The 14,663-nt window shown below is 43.6% G+C and overlaps 1 protein-coding gene across 4 annotated transcripts in view; it reads right to left on the bottom strand.

Moving 5' to 3' along the window:
- Window positions 1–14,663, bottom strand: part of RAB28 (RAB28, member RAS oncogene family) — a 336,848-nt gene that overhangs the window by 222,863 nt on the left and 99,322 nt on the right. The window lies entirely within an intron of this gene.

The following is a 14,663-nucleotide window of genomic DNA, read 5'->3' as shown; positions in this document are numbered from 1 at the left end:
ATAACCTACACACAGCCCTTTTAAAATCTACCTTTTAGGTAGCAGGAAAAGAACCCTGGAGTCCTTGTGGACAATATGTTGACATCCTTGGCTCTCTGTGTAGCGGCGGTCTAAAAAGGAGATAGAATATTAGGAATGATCCAAAAAGGAATAGAAAAAAAACCCAGAAAATATATTGCCGTTGCATCGTGCCATGAGTACTGTCTGCAGTTCTGATCACCCCATCTCAAAAAAAGATTTGCTGAACTAGAAAAGGTGCAGAGGAGAGCAACAAAAAATGATAACAGGAATGGAACAGTTCAGCTATGATGAGAGGTTATGCAGGGCTGTTTGAAAAAGATAGCTGAGAAGAGACATGATTAAAGTTTATGAAGTCATGAGTGGGATCGAATAGGTAAATAAAGGAGGCTTAGTTACCCTTTCAAAAAAATACTAAAACAAGGGAACATTCCATGAAACTAACAACCAGCAGATTTAAAACAAATCACAGAAAGTACTTTTTCAGGCAGCGAACAATCAAGCTGTAGAATCTGTTGCCAGAAGATGTGATCAAGGTGACCAGCATAGCAGGTTTAAAAGAAGTTTGGAAAAGGTCCTGGAGGACAGTCTATAAAACATTATCAGCCAGGCAGATCAAATAAAGCTATTGCTATCTCTGGGACTAAACAGAAAATAGACCTACTTATATGAGATCTGCCAGGGACTTGCCATCTCGACTGGCCACTGTCAGAGACAGAATACCGGACTTAATGGACAATGGTCTGATCCAGCATGGCACTTTTTATGTTCTTAATTGTAAATGGAATTCATTCTGAGGAAAGCAAAAATGATTAGCATAGTGCCCCAGTGATCTGTACCAGGGTCAATTCTGTTCGATATCTTTGTAAGCAATACAATTCCCATTCCAAATTTATAACTCCTCCAGACCAACAAGAGACACACTCAGAGGATTTCTTCAAGTGCCCCCAGCCAGAACTACCAAACACATTACCTTGAGAGATCGGGCCTTTTCAACAGCCGGCCCCCTTCTATGGAACTCCATCCCACCGGACCTTAGACAGGAGCCCAGCCTCCCAACCTTCAGGAAGAGACTTAAGACCTGGCTGTTTAAAAAAGCTTTCCTGGACACCGATTAATTCTATTCAGCCAGATTCTACCACTTCCACATGTAAAAATGTTATTACTAATGTAAATACCTATACCTAATGTTATTCTCTCCCTTTTCTTCTCTCCTCCCAGTTCTTTTACCTTGTTATTTGTAACTGCTTCCTTCTACACAAATAGGTTATTGAATTGTTCACTGTACACCCCTGTTATATGCAAACCGGCATGATGTGTTTGCAACATGAATGCCGGTATATAAAAATTTTAAATAAATAAATAAATAAATAAATAAATAAATAATACTGTGGATGAGATAGGAGGAAATATTTTCCTCTTTACAGATGACCCTAAAATCTGCAACTCAATGGACATAACTCTGAGGGAACAAACAGAATTTTAAAATGATCTTAGAATGCTTCATGAGTGGTCAAATGCTTGACAGTTAAAATTCAATGCAAAAAAGTCCAAGGGAGTGGTACATGATAAAGGGCGAGATATTGACATGCATTGACCAGGAAAGAGACCTTGGAGGGGATTGTATCTAAGGATTTCAAGATAGCAAAATAATGTGTTAAGGAAGTGACCAGAGCCAGAGGGATGCTAGGGTACCCAGGGACAGACATTACCAGCAGAAAAAAAAAGGAGGCTCTTAGAGGTTGCTGGTGAGACGTCACCTAGAATAGAGAAGTCAATATTCAAAGACATTTAGACAGATAACTCAGGCAATCTACTTATTTACTTATTACCTGCTCTTCCAGTGGTTAGGACAGGGTACAAAAGTACATTCATTACACTGTAACTTTCAAACGGGACTGTGGGTGCACATGTTCATAGGCACATGCCCAAAGACACAGCAATTTTATAACATTCACGCACATACGTGCGTATGTTATAAAATAGCCTAGTCGTGCATATGTATGTGACCAGTTTTGCAAGCAGATGTACACAGCCGCGTAAAGACGAGTTCGACCCGCACAAGTAGGGGAATTTTATAACAGGCAAGCATCCATGCCATGACCAGTTTTACCAGTTCATCCACCAGTTCGCTCAGTCAAGAGCTAGATCCTCCAAACCCAAGTTCTTTAGCCTGCACTCCTCCTAGTTACCCCATCCCCTTAAAGATGCTTATTTATTTATTTATTTATTTATTTATACTTACACCTCCTCCATAGCAGAAGTAAACTTACACGGCACTGGACTTGGGCACCCAGCGCATAGATACTTGCACGCACATCTCTTGGCTATGCCATGGAACACCCATGCTCTGCCCACACCATGCCTCTTTTTTCTCCAATGTGAGATATGCATGCATCAGCACATGTGCACACGTATCCCCTCACTTTATAAAATCGGTTAGACACAGGAATGGGCTAGATGCACGCCCATCTCTCAATTTTGGCACATGCATCTCTTTTAAAATTCATCTTATGAGTCTAAAACAAACGTACAAGAAAGACATAATAAACTATCTGCAAATGCATCACATGGGACATGACAATCATGATCCAAGCAGAGAGATCCTTCGTGACATGAAATTTAGTCAACCAAGGTGTATGCCTTTCAAAAGAAGTGCATCTTAAGTGCTTTCCTAAATGGTAAGGTATGATTATTCTCCTTACTTTTCCAGCTAAATGTTAGCCAAAAAAGAAACAGACATGTTGGGAGTGTTCTGGAGCAGAGTTGAGTTAGACAACTAAATTATCCAACTAATTCCCATATATGGAGTTAGCCAAATACGTTATTTGGTTAACTCAAGACGTGCCTGCTAGGTCTAAAATTATCTGTCTCGTGGGCCGGATAACTTTAGCCTTAACTGGCAATATTCAAAACAATATAGATGGTTAAGTAGCACTGCAGCACTTAAAAAAAAAAAGATTTATGGACCTAGTGGCCCGAACTGCCCCCCCCCCCCAAAAAAAAAAAACCCCAAAAAACTATGGCAAGTGACCCTACCGAGCCACATTTCCCCACCTACCAAAGCTCTCTAAAAAAACTTGCTCCTTAACGACAGAAGTACCAGGCCCAGGTTGCAGAAGGCTCCTACTGCAGGATAAATGCTAGTGACCCTAAACAAGAATGTGCATCATTGAACTTGAGGCCTGCTCCTGTGCACTCAGACTGAACCAAAGTGCAGGCCTAAGCAACACAAAGATGGAGTCTTCTGCCTCGTGATAATCTTGGCAGCTTCAAATGAGACTTGAGTCACACAGAAGAGAAGAACTGCAATTGTTCTTCCATATAAGACATTTGTCAGCAGCTCACAACGTGAGAGAAGAACCTTGGACAAGAATTGTGAACATTTACTTGAGGAAAACTCACGAGACCAGCTATGTCTGCTGATGAACTTTATAAACTTCAATAACCCGCAATAAGAATATTCATATGCATCTGAACTCAGATGACATTATTTGCATTCCACCAATTCCTTGTCTATAGAAGGTAGTAACATTCAATCAAGATCAACATTGTATACTATAGAATTGAATATGCAATGAGGTTCCAAACAGAGAAAAGGACTCTGAATTATACAGATGGTGATTATCCCAAAGAACTTTGCTTCCAGAGGTTTGCTTACAGAACTTTGACTGTGCAGAGAATTAGGCCTGCAAGTAAGACTGAGTTTTATACTCAGCAGCCGGCTCCATCACCATGAAGCAGGAATGTTGCCAACTTATCCCTTGAAAGAACTAAAGCTAAGACTTTCTTTACCCTATTTCTGCTGATATATCTCATGGAGACATTTGTGAGACCTTTGTATTCTAACTGTCATCTGCCATATGGGGTTTGTTGGATTTATCCATGATATGTTGAGACAGAACCTGAACTCCTCAGGAGAGCAACCCAGACTGGTTAAGAGTGAGATAAAACTGACTTAATTAACTTTTAGCTGGGTTAATTAGTTTGGCAACTGCATAATTAACAAGTGAAAGCTGGATTTGGAGATAATACATAGTTCTGTTTATTTATTTAGATATTTTATATACCGTCTTTCATTACATTGTTTTGTGCTGCTATAACAAACTAAAAACAAAAACAAAAAAAGAAATATCTGTACTGTATTAAACTTTATGTACCTATGCTGCTACAATAAAACTGATTACCTCACAAAAGTATAAACTAAACCCTTAAACTAATTAATATAATAAGCTTATCAGATTAAATTATTTTAATCAAATGTAGATATCCACTTGTGATAGTCCTGCATTACCATGATCCAGGCTGAAGATCTTATGTATTGAAGGTACGAGGCAGGTTAAGGATGGGGTTGGGGGTAGGAGTGGGAGAGATGGAGAGAGAAGGAAGCCTATAGAGAAGGATATAAACATTACAAATGCAGAATCGGGAGCATGCAGAGGAAAGAGGACAGGCTGGTGCTGGACCTCTTCTTTTTTTTTTTTTTTTTTTTTTTTTTATTTAATTTCATTTTTTTTCAAGGGGTTTGGGGGCTGGGGAAGCTTGGACCAGTAGAGCAGCTTGTCATAGCTTGCGGGGAGATCAGTAATTCGGACCACTGGGCCCAAAAGCTTCTTTTTTTTTTTCTTTTGAGTACTGCAGCATCACTTAAGCAGCTATATTTTTTTTTTAATATAGCCAGTTAAGGCTAAAAATGAATCCAGCTAACTGTAACTGAATAACTTTTCATCTAACTGGCGATATTCAAAAAATATAGGAATAGATTTAAAATTATCCGGTAACAACCAGATAACTTTAATCTGGGATATTCAGTGGGATGTTTATCCCACTGAATATCCCAGATAACTTAGCCAGCTAACATTACAGATAGCTGGATAGGTTATCCATTTCTGGGTTTTAGAATATTGACCTCATAGTGTTCATTTCTGGATGTTGCACCTCAAAAGAAAGACCATTAAAATGGCACAGATACTATTAAAAAAAAACATACAAGGACCTAAATATATACCCTAACAGAAATATGTTGTTTTTGTTTTATTGTTGCTTAATGAATGCATCAAATGTTATTAGTTTTATTTTATGTATCGCTTTCATTATTTTATTTTATATATCATGAAGTGTATTTTCTTTTTAGTGTGGTATATTGCCTTAGGCAGTCTGGCAAGGCTGGTCAGAAATATTTTTAATTAAGAGACATTCAAATACCTACTAGGTATTATTTCATAAGTAGATAACCTTTTTCAGTGGAAAGTAAGTTATATAGCAAAGGATCATGATATGAAGCTATAAAGGGATCCACTCAAGAAAAATTTAATATTTTTTTCCTGAAATGCCCTTCCGCACAAGGTGGAAGAAGCTAAAAAGATAACAATATAAAAGGAGCAAGGGATAAGTAAAGAAATAAGAACAAGGAATCCTTAGTTGCAATAAATTAGAGATAGAGGAAGCATGATCTAGTGATACAACAGGATATGGAGGTAGCCAGGTTGGTACCAGCAGGTTACAACTCCCCAGAGTTCAAACAGTGGGTTGGAGCTGATGGGTTATTGCTCAGGTTGAGCCCAAGAACTAGATAGTGGTCCAGCCAAGGTTAGTTTAGATCTGTGGTCATGCTATGTTTTAGGTAAAGAAGTGAGTGGTAGAGAGGAGATTGTGACAGCAACCTGGTCAGGAATAAGTGGCATGAGATGGGATCAACTGATACTAAATTTTAAGTATGAGAAGAAGCCATGCCCCCTTCTCCGTATCATTCTGATTCACCTAGGAGGGGACAATCTTGCATAATAATGAATGAGGAAAAATTTAGATAAATGCTTTATTCCACTGAATTAGAACAGTCTGATCAGATAATATCCCAAGGAGAATATGGGAGAAACAAATTGACATAACAGAGAAGAAGTCAAGAAGAAAACTACCAAAACTTGTTCAGGAAGCAAACACAGAACACTGATGTAGGCTGCAATTACAGAATTAAACTAGCAGCTAGGTCTGTCTGACAGGCTGCAAAAGAAAGTTCTAGCAGAAATGCAGGCACACACATAGCCATGTCTGACTGGTAGGCTTTAAAGGAGACCTTGGAGGCAGATGTTTAGGAAGCAGCTTTGTGATTAGAAATGGGAAGGGAGAGTTATTGGCTGTTAAGTATATAAGGGATATTTTACAAGCAGAGCTGCTCTGTGGCCGGAAGCTGGGATATATCCTTTTAGTGTGGGCAGAAATAATTGGGCAAAATAAATGGATTAGTTTGACTTTCTCTGATGTCATTTGTTAAACAGGAAATTAAATCTTAAGATAGTTTAAAAACTGTGCAGATAAACTAAATTGCAAGGTTTTTACACTTTTATGTCCCAAAAATCTGACCCTATGCTTTTCACACTACATCAGTTTCTCTATATTACATTTAATACACTATTGGCCAGATTTTTAATGGCCCGCGTGCGTAAAACACAGGGGTTATACCTGCAGCCGGGCCTTGATCGCACCGCACACAACTTAAAAAGGGTCCGGCCACGCGCATAACCCCTGCTACATGCACAAGAGCCGGCGTTCGGCAGAAGGGCGGGGAAAGAGGTGTCCGGTACAGCAGCCATTTGCCGCTGTGCCGGGGGATCACGCGCCGGCATCCTGCTGGCGCCCGAACTTACTCCAACTCCTTTGCAGGAGCAAAAAGTAAGTAAAAAAGAATGGGGGGGGGGGGGGGCCTAGGATAGGGGAAGGAGAAGGGAGGTTAGGGTAGGGGGTAGGGAAGTTCCCTCCAGTCCGCTCCTTAATTAACATGCGCGCACCAGCTCACGTGTGTTATAAAATTGGTGTCCTTTTTTTAAATCTACCCTTATATGTGATACTGAGAGAACAAAGAGCTAAATATCAAGTACTTGATTTTCTGCTACTATGCATTAAGAACATTTTCCAAAAGTGTTTCTTTTTTGAAAGTTTTACTTGGTTTAGCAAAATTGCTTACCTTGTAATGTGTGTTATCTCAGGACAGCAGGATGTAGTCCTCACATATGAGTGACATTATCAGATGGAGCCCTGATACGAAAAACGTCTGTCAAAAGTTTCTAGAAACCTTTGGCTGGCACACTGAGCCCACCGAGCATGCCCAGCATGCCATGACATTCTCAGCCACAGGGGTCTCCCTTCAGTCTTGTTTGTAGCAGTAAGCGTGAGCGAAAAATAAAATCAGAAAACGTGTCGTACCCAACTCCGCGGGGTGCCGCGTGGGTTCTGTGAGGACTACATCCTGCTGTCCTGGGATAACACCTATTACAAGCTAAGCAATTTTGCTTTATCCCAGGACAAGCAGGATGATAGTCCTCACATATGGGTGATTAGCAAGCTACAGGCTGAGTCATTCTTGCATTGGACCAACAGCATACAACCTGTGCAACAAGCACAACAACTGGCGTACTGCTGGAAATAATGAGGCAGCCTGAAATCACAGCAGGATGGATGTAGAAGGAGTTGGTACTATACTGGAAATAAGTTCTTTAAGACAGATTGTCCAAAGGCTAAATCTTGTCGTCCTTCCTTGTCCAAACAGTAATGTGCTGCAAAGGTGTGAAGTGAACTCCAAGTTGCAGCTTTACAGATATCAACAATAGGTACTGAACGATAGTGTGCTACTGATGTAGACATAGCTCTTACTGAGTGTGCTTTTACTCGCCCCTGGAGAGGAATGTTTGCTTTTTTGTAACAGAATTCTATACAGTCTGCTAGCCAGTTGGAGAGAGTTTGTTTTCCCACTGCAACTCCCGGTTTATTTTTGTCAAAAGAAACGAAGAGTTGGGTAGATTTTCTGTGGACTGCCGTGCGGTCCAGGTAAAAAGCTAGTGCACGTTTACAATCTAAGGCGTGTAAAGCTCTCTCTCCCTGGTGAGAGTGTGGTCTTGGAAAGAAAGTAGGCAAGACTATGGATTGATTGAGGTGAAAATCCGTTATCACTTTTGGTAGGAATTTGGGGTGAGTGCGAAGGACTACTCGGTCATGCAGGAACCTTGTGAAGGGTGAATATGTGACAAATGCTTGTAATATGTGACAAATGCTAGTTCATGTACATATTAGGGATGTGAATCGTTTTAGGACGATTAAAATTATCGTCCGATAATTTTAATATCGTCTTAAACCGTTATGGAACACAATACAATAGAGATTCTAACGATTTATCGTTATAAATCGTTAGAATCGTGAGCCGGCACACTAAAACCCCCTAAAACCCACCCCCGACCCTTTAAATTAAATCCCCCACCCTCCCGAACCCCCCCCAAATGACTTAAATAACCTGCGGGTCCAGCGGCGGTCCGGAACGGCAGCGGTCCGGAACGGGCTCCTGCTCCTGAATCTTGTTGTCTTCAGCCGGCGCCATTTTCCAAAATGGCGCCGAAAAATGGCGGCGGCCATAGACGAACACGATTGGACGGCAGGAGGTCCTTCCGGACCCCCGCTGGACTTTTGGCAAGTCTCGTGGGGGTCAGGAGGCCCCCCACAAGCTGGCCAAAAGTTCCTGGAGGTCCAGCGGGGGTCAGGGAGCGATTTCCCGCCGCGAATCGTTTTCGTACGGAAAATGGCGCCGGCAGGAGATCGACTGCAGGAGGTTGTTCAGCGAGGCGCCGGAACCCTCGCTGAACGACCTCCTGCAGTCGATCTCCTGCCGGCGCCATTTTCCGTACGTAAACGATTCGCGGCGGGAAATCGCTCCCTGACCCCCGCTGGACCTCCAGGAACTTTTGGCCAGCTTGTGGGGGGCCTCCTGACCCCCACGAGACTTGCCAAAAGTCCAGCGGGGGTCCGGAAGGACCTCCTGCCGTCCAATCGTGTTCGTCTATGGCCGCCGCCATTTTTCGGCGCCATTTTGGAAAATGGCGCCGGCTGAAGACAACAAGATTCAGGAGCAGGAGCCCGTTCCGGACCGCTGCCGTTCCGGACCGCCGCTGGACCCGCAGGTTATTTAACTCATTTGGGGGGGTTCGGGAGGGTGGGGGATTTAATTTAAAGGGTCGGGGGTGGGTTTTAGGGGGTTTTAATGTGCCGGTTTTGCGATTTTTAGATTTTTAGATTTTTCACGATATTTTACCCCCCCAAACGGCAACAATACGATTCCCTCCCCCTCCCAGCCGAAATCGATCGTTAAGACGATCGAGGACACGATTCACATCCCTAGTACATATCCTTTGCTCTTACTCCACTACCCTGTTAAGTGGTTCTCCCTTATATGTTTATGTTACATTGCTCGCTGTTTTTCTATAGTACTATAGAAAAACAGCTACTGTTATGTTTTATGTGAACCGATGAGATGTTCCCAACGTTCGTCGGTATATAAAAGCTTACAAATAAATAAATAACTCACTGACCCTCCTAGTAGATGTAATGGCTACTAGGAAAAATACTTTCCATGTAAGAAATGTTTCGTCGCAGGAGTGCAGAGGCTCAAACGGGGATCGCAAGAGTCTCATTAGCACCAAATTAAGATCCTAGTCAGTAACCGGTGGTCGAAAGGGAGGCTTAAGGTGGAGTAAGCCTCTCATAAACCAACTCACTAGGGGTTGCGCTGTTATTGGCGCATCTCTTATTCCCCTTGTAATATGCCGCTATTGCACTCAGGTGTACCCTTACAGAGCATGTCTGGAGACCGGAATACTAAAGGTGGCATAGGTAATCCAAAAAAGGAGGAGTGGGGCATGAGAAAGGGTCAAAACCTTTTTGTGTGCACCACTTGGCAAATCTTGTCCACTTAAAGTGGTAAGATTTACGTGTGGAAGGCTTTCGTGAAGCTACGAGAACTTTAGAGACTTGAGTTGAAAGATTAATTTGTTGTTGTCGAGGCCAGTACGGGGCTATGAGGATCATTGTCCCTCTGTCCTGTTGTAGCTTCACGAGAGTTTTGGATATGAGCGGAATCGGAGGATACGCTTATAGAAGTCCTGTGTTCCAGGGGTGAGCAAAGGCGTCCCTGGAGAACGTTTGTCGATGGTCGTGGAGGGAGCAGAACCTTTCCACTTTGTGATTCAGTTTGGACGCAAAGAGGTCTATGATTGGGCAACCCCAGCGTTGAAAGACTTTGCTCACTACACGTGGATCCAGAGACCATTCGTGGGGATGGAAATGTCAACTGAGATCGTCCGCTAGGACGTCTCGTATGCCTGCCAGATAAGTGGCTCGGAGATGCATGGAGTGCTCTAGAGCCCAAGCCCAAATCTGCACTGCTTCCTGGCAGAGCAGATAAGAGCCTGTACCTCCCTGATTGTTTATGTACCACATTGCTACTGTGCTGTCCGACTGTATCAGCACAGTCTTGTTTGAGAGGCAGTCTTTGAAGGCATAAAGGGCATATAGTATCGCTCGAAGTTCTAAGAAGGTTATTTGACACTTCATTTCGAGTGTAGTCCACGTCCCTTGAGTTTGAAGGTTGTTGACGTGAGCTCCCCATCCCAAGTTGGAGGCATCCGTGGTCAAAACGACTTGCGGAGTTGATTGCTGGAAAGGGAGGCCAGTCTTTAAGGCTGTTTGATTTGTCCACCAGTGGAGCAATAGGCGTAATTGGTGGGTGATTTGAACTGTGTACGACAATGGTTGGAAAGCTTGAAGCCATTGAGATTTCAAAGTCCATTGAGTTCTTCGCATGGCTAACTTCGCCATAGGGGTAACATGTACTGTCGAGGCCATGAGTCCTAGCAGCACTAGAAGCCGATGGGCAGAGGCGAACTGGCATTGGGTTATAGAGTTCGCCAAGCGTGCTAGATTGTTGGCATGGTCGTTTGGAAGAAAAGCCTTCGCCACTGTGGTGTCGAGGTCTGCTCCGATGAACGTGAGGAGTTGAGACTGCTCAATGTGGGATTTTTGATAGTTGATTAGAAATCCCAGGGAGTGTAATAGTATTATTGTGCTTTTCAAGGCAGACAGAGCTCCCTGCCTGGATGGACTTCTGATTAGCCAATCGTCTAGGTATGGAAAAACATGAATGCTGTTTTTTCTTAGTTGTGCAGCAGCCACTGCTAGACATTTTGTGAATACTCGAGGAGCAGAGGCAAGTCTAAATGGTAGGACTTGCCTCTGCCTCTTATGATGTTTTCCCACGACAAATCGTAGATACTTGCGATGTTGTGTGGAAATTGGTATATGTGCATAAGCGTCTTGAAGATCTAGAGAACAGAGCCAATCTCCCCGTTGAAGCAATGGAAGGATGGTTCCCAGAGATACCATCCGAAATTTTTCTTTTTGAAGGAATTTGTTGAGATTGCGGAGGTCTAAGATAGGGCGAAGGCCGCCTGTTTTCTTTGGACTTAGGAAATAGCGGGAATAGAACCCCTTGCCTTGTTGAGACCGGGGAACTGGTTCGATAGCCCTGGTAGTCAGCAAAGTTGAGAGTTCTACTTGAAGTTGAGATGTGATGACAGTGCTTGTCCAAAGTGGGATGGGTGGCGAATGCGGGGGCATTGTTTTGAATTTCAGACGGTATCCCTGATTCAGTATGGTTAATACCCCTTGGTCTTTTGTGATGAGACTCCATTGGTGTTTGAAATGATGGAGTCGACCTCAGACAGGTAAGAGAGGCATGGGATTTATGGAGTGGCTTCTGTTCTCTTGATATATTTCAAAAACCAGCTGCTGGCTCAGTTTGTGGTGCTGGCTGGGTTTTTGTCTGTTTTGGTTGGCGTGCACATCCCCTTTGTGGTGGACGGTAGGCACGCACTGAAGAAGCAGGTGGGTAATATCTTCTAGGTCTATAGAAGGGTCTCCTGATTTCCCTTCTGGTCGTTTTTCTTATTGAGGATGGTTGATCCGATGGTAGTCCAGAGAGTTGACGGAGTGTCTCGTGGTGATCTTTTAATTGGAAGACAGTGTCCTGAATGTTTTCTCCGAAGAGATTCTCTCCAGTACATGGGAGATCTGTCAGTCTCTCCTGGACTCCTTGTCTGAGGTCAGAGGCTTTGAGCCAAGCCCTCCTCCTTGCATTAATCCCAGATGCTGATAGGCGGGCAGATGTCTCAAATGAGTTGTAAGCTGCCCGTACCTCATGTTTTCCAGATTCAAGCCCTTTTGCAATTAGAATATTCAATGCCAGTTGTTGCCGAGAGAGATCCTCAGCAATATCTTGAACTTGCTTCCACAAGTTTCTTTGGTACTGCGTCATATAAAGCTGGTATGCCGCAATGCAAGATACCAGCATGGATCCCTGAAAAACCTTTCTCCCTAAGGTATCTAAGAACTTCTGTTCTTTTCCTGGTAGGGCAGAAGAGTGTGGTTTTTGTTTCCTGGCCTTTTTCTGAGCTGATTCGACAACCACAGAGTGGTGTGGCAATTGCGGTTTTTGGAAACCTGGGGTATGTTGTACCAGGTATGTTGCGTCTGTTCTTCTGTTTACAGCCGGTACAGAGCAAGGATGTTCCCATAACTGATGCTGAAGTTCCAGCAGGACTTCATGAATGGGTATTGACATTACCTCCTTTGGTGCGTCAACAAATTGCAGGACTTCTAGAGCCTTGTGTCCTCCTCAGTAAGCAATTCGAAAGGAATTGTATCCGCCATTTCCTTTATAAAATTTGTAAATGACAAATCTTCGAGAGGGGACTTCCTCCTCTCTTCTGGTGGAGAAGGTTCTAACTGTAATTCCTCTAAATCAGTGTCAGTGTCTACATCCTTCCAAGGACTGTATTGAAGATGGTAAGGTGATTCAGAATCATCTGGTTTTTGTTTTTGCTGATGATGTTTCGTTTTAGAAGCAGATTTTGATGGCTGAGATGGAATCTGCTTTGGTAGCATAGGAGGCAATAAAGGCCTCAATGGAGAATCGATGGGTCTCTATGGCAATCGATGTCGGGCATCACCCGATGGACTGGGTCGCAATGGCATCGAAGGGTCTTTTAATAGCATCGACGGTATTGTCAGTATTCGAAGATGTTGAAGGCCCGATGGTCCCGGGATGGAATCAGAGTCTCTGTCATCATCCTCCAATGAGCCTTGGATTAGAATCAAAGGAACCATTGGTGGATGTTTTGGCATCAATGGTGTCGATGGCCGCACCGGAGGAGGAGTCGGCATCGTCGATGCCGGTGGAGGAAAAACTCCAATCAATGCATCGATTCTATTCAACAAAGGTTAAAAGATCGACGGATCCGATGTCGATGCCGGTGTCGGTACCGATGCTGGCATGGAAGGAGGCTGAAATTTTCAAAATGACTCTACGATGGCCTGCTGGACCATGGAAGTCACTTCTTCCCTGGAGACTGGGACTGGGTCCACTGTCACAGGAGAAGGTAAGACTGGCGCTACTGGCACTTCCACGACTGAATGTGGTGGCACAGTCTCTAACACCGATCCTGGAGGAGACCGCCTCGGTTCCTCGGGTACAGAAGGACGTGTTGGTTCTGGTACCTGGAATCGCTTAGGCATCGGCTCGATGTCCTTCGATGCGGATGCAGGTGCCGCTCCCTCCAATGGATCGGCAACGAAACGGTGTCGATGGCGTCTTTTTTCTCGATGTTCTTTAGATGTAGAAGACGACGCTATGGAGGATCCTGATGGGGTCAGTGACAGACGGTCATCGGTCCTCTTTTTACCCCGATGTTTTTCAACAGAGGGTGATACTTTCCTTGGAGACGACGTCGACGATGGAGTGAGTTTCTTAAACAGCTCCTCCATTTTGTCCAACCGGGCACGCCTGCCCTTCGGTGTCAACTGGGCGCAAGTTGTACAAGCCCGGATATCGTGGCCTGATCCCAGGCACAAAACACAAACATTGTGCAGGTCGGTAATCGACATAGTTCAGTTACAATCTGGGCACTTTTTGAATCCGGAGGCCATGTTAGAAAATTCAGCCGAATAACAGTCGATGACCTGCGAGTACCGAGTGAAGGTGACAGGAATCGACCAAAAAATGATTCAAAAAAGTACTCACCGATTACTATGTCGAAGGGAGACCTGATGAAAAATTTTTGTGATTGAAAAGTTATCTTTTCTGTGGGGAAAAAGTGAGGGAAAAATCTCACAGAGCTCCTATTATGCTATGCTTACAGCAAAGCGGAAAAAAAAAGAGACTGAAGGGAGACCCCTGTGGCTGAGAATGTCATGGCATGCTCAGTGGGCTCAGTGTGCCAGCCAAAAGTTTCTAGAAACTTTTGACAGAGGTTTTCAGTATCAGGGCTCCATCTGACGATGTCACCCATATGTGAGGACTATCATCCTGCTTGTCCTGGGATAACACAAAATATAAAGGTAAATGTTAAAAGCCCTGTGCACACCAAAACCAGGAGATACGTGCACAAGTCGAGGCAGCGCACACCTAGCAGATTTTAAAAAGTGCCCTCGTAAACGCATACTTGCTGCTACGCACACAAATAAATTTTCACAAAAAAGAGGTGTGGGCGAGGTCTGGGCAGGGCATGAGTGTTTCTAGATTTCACAATGAAATTAGCACATACATATGGATGGCAGAAAAGTTAGAAAACAAAAAAAGGTAAAGAGGTGAACAGGATTTTAAAAATTGGGGTTAACAGGGTAAAAGGGAGGCTATTAAACTCGGGGATTTGGAAGTCCTAGCCCTTGCCTGGGCAAACTGAGAACAAACTGGGAAAACTGGCAATTGTGCCGAAACGTGTGTCTACTACCCCCACTTACATGGTAGAAATGGCATTTGCACGCATAGATGC

The sequence above is a fragment of the Rhinatrema bivittatum genome, chromosome 1 (assembly GCF_901001135.1).
Source record: "Rhinatrema bivittatum chromosome 1, aRhiBiv1.1, whole genome shotgun sequence".
NCBI classification, from domain to species: domain Eukaryota; kingdom Metazoa; phylum Chordata; class Amphibia; order Gymnophiona; family Rhinatrematidae; genus Rhinatrema; species Rhinatrema bivittatum.
This window is presented reverse-complemented; position numbering and strand designations above follow the sequence as displayed.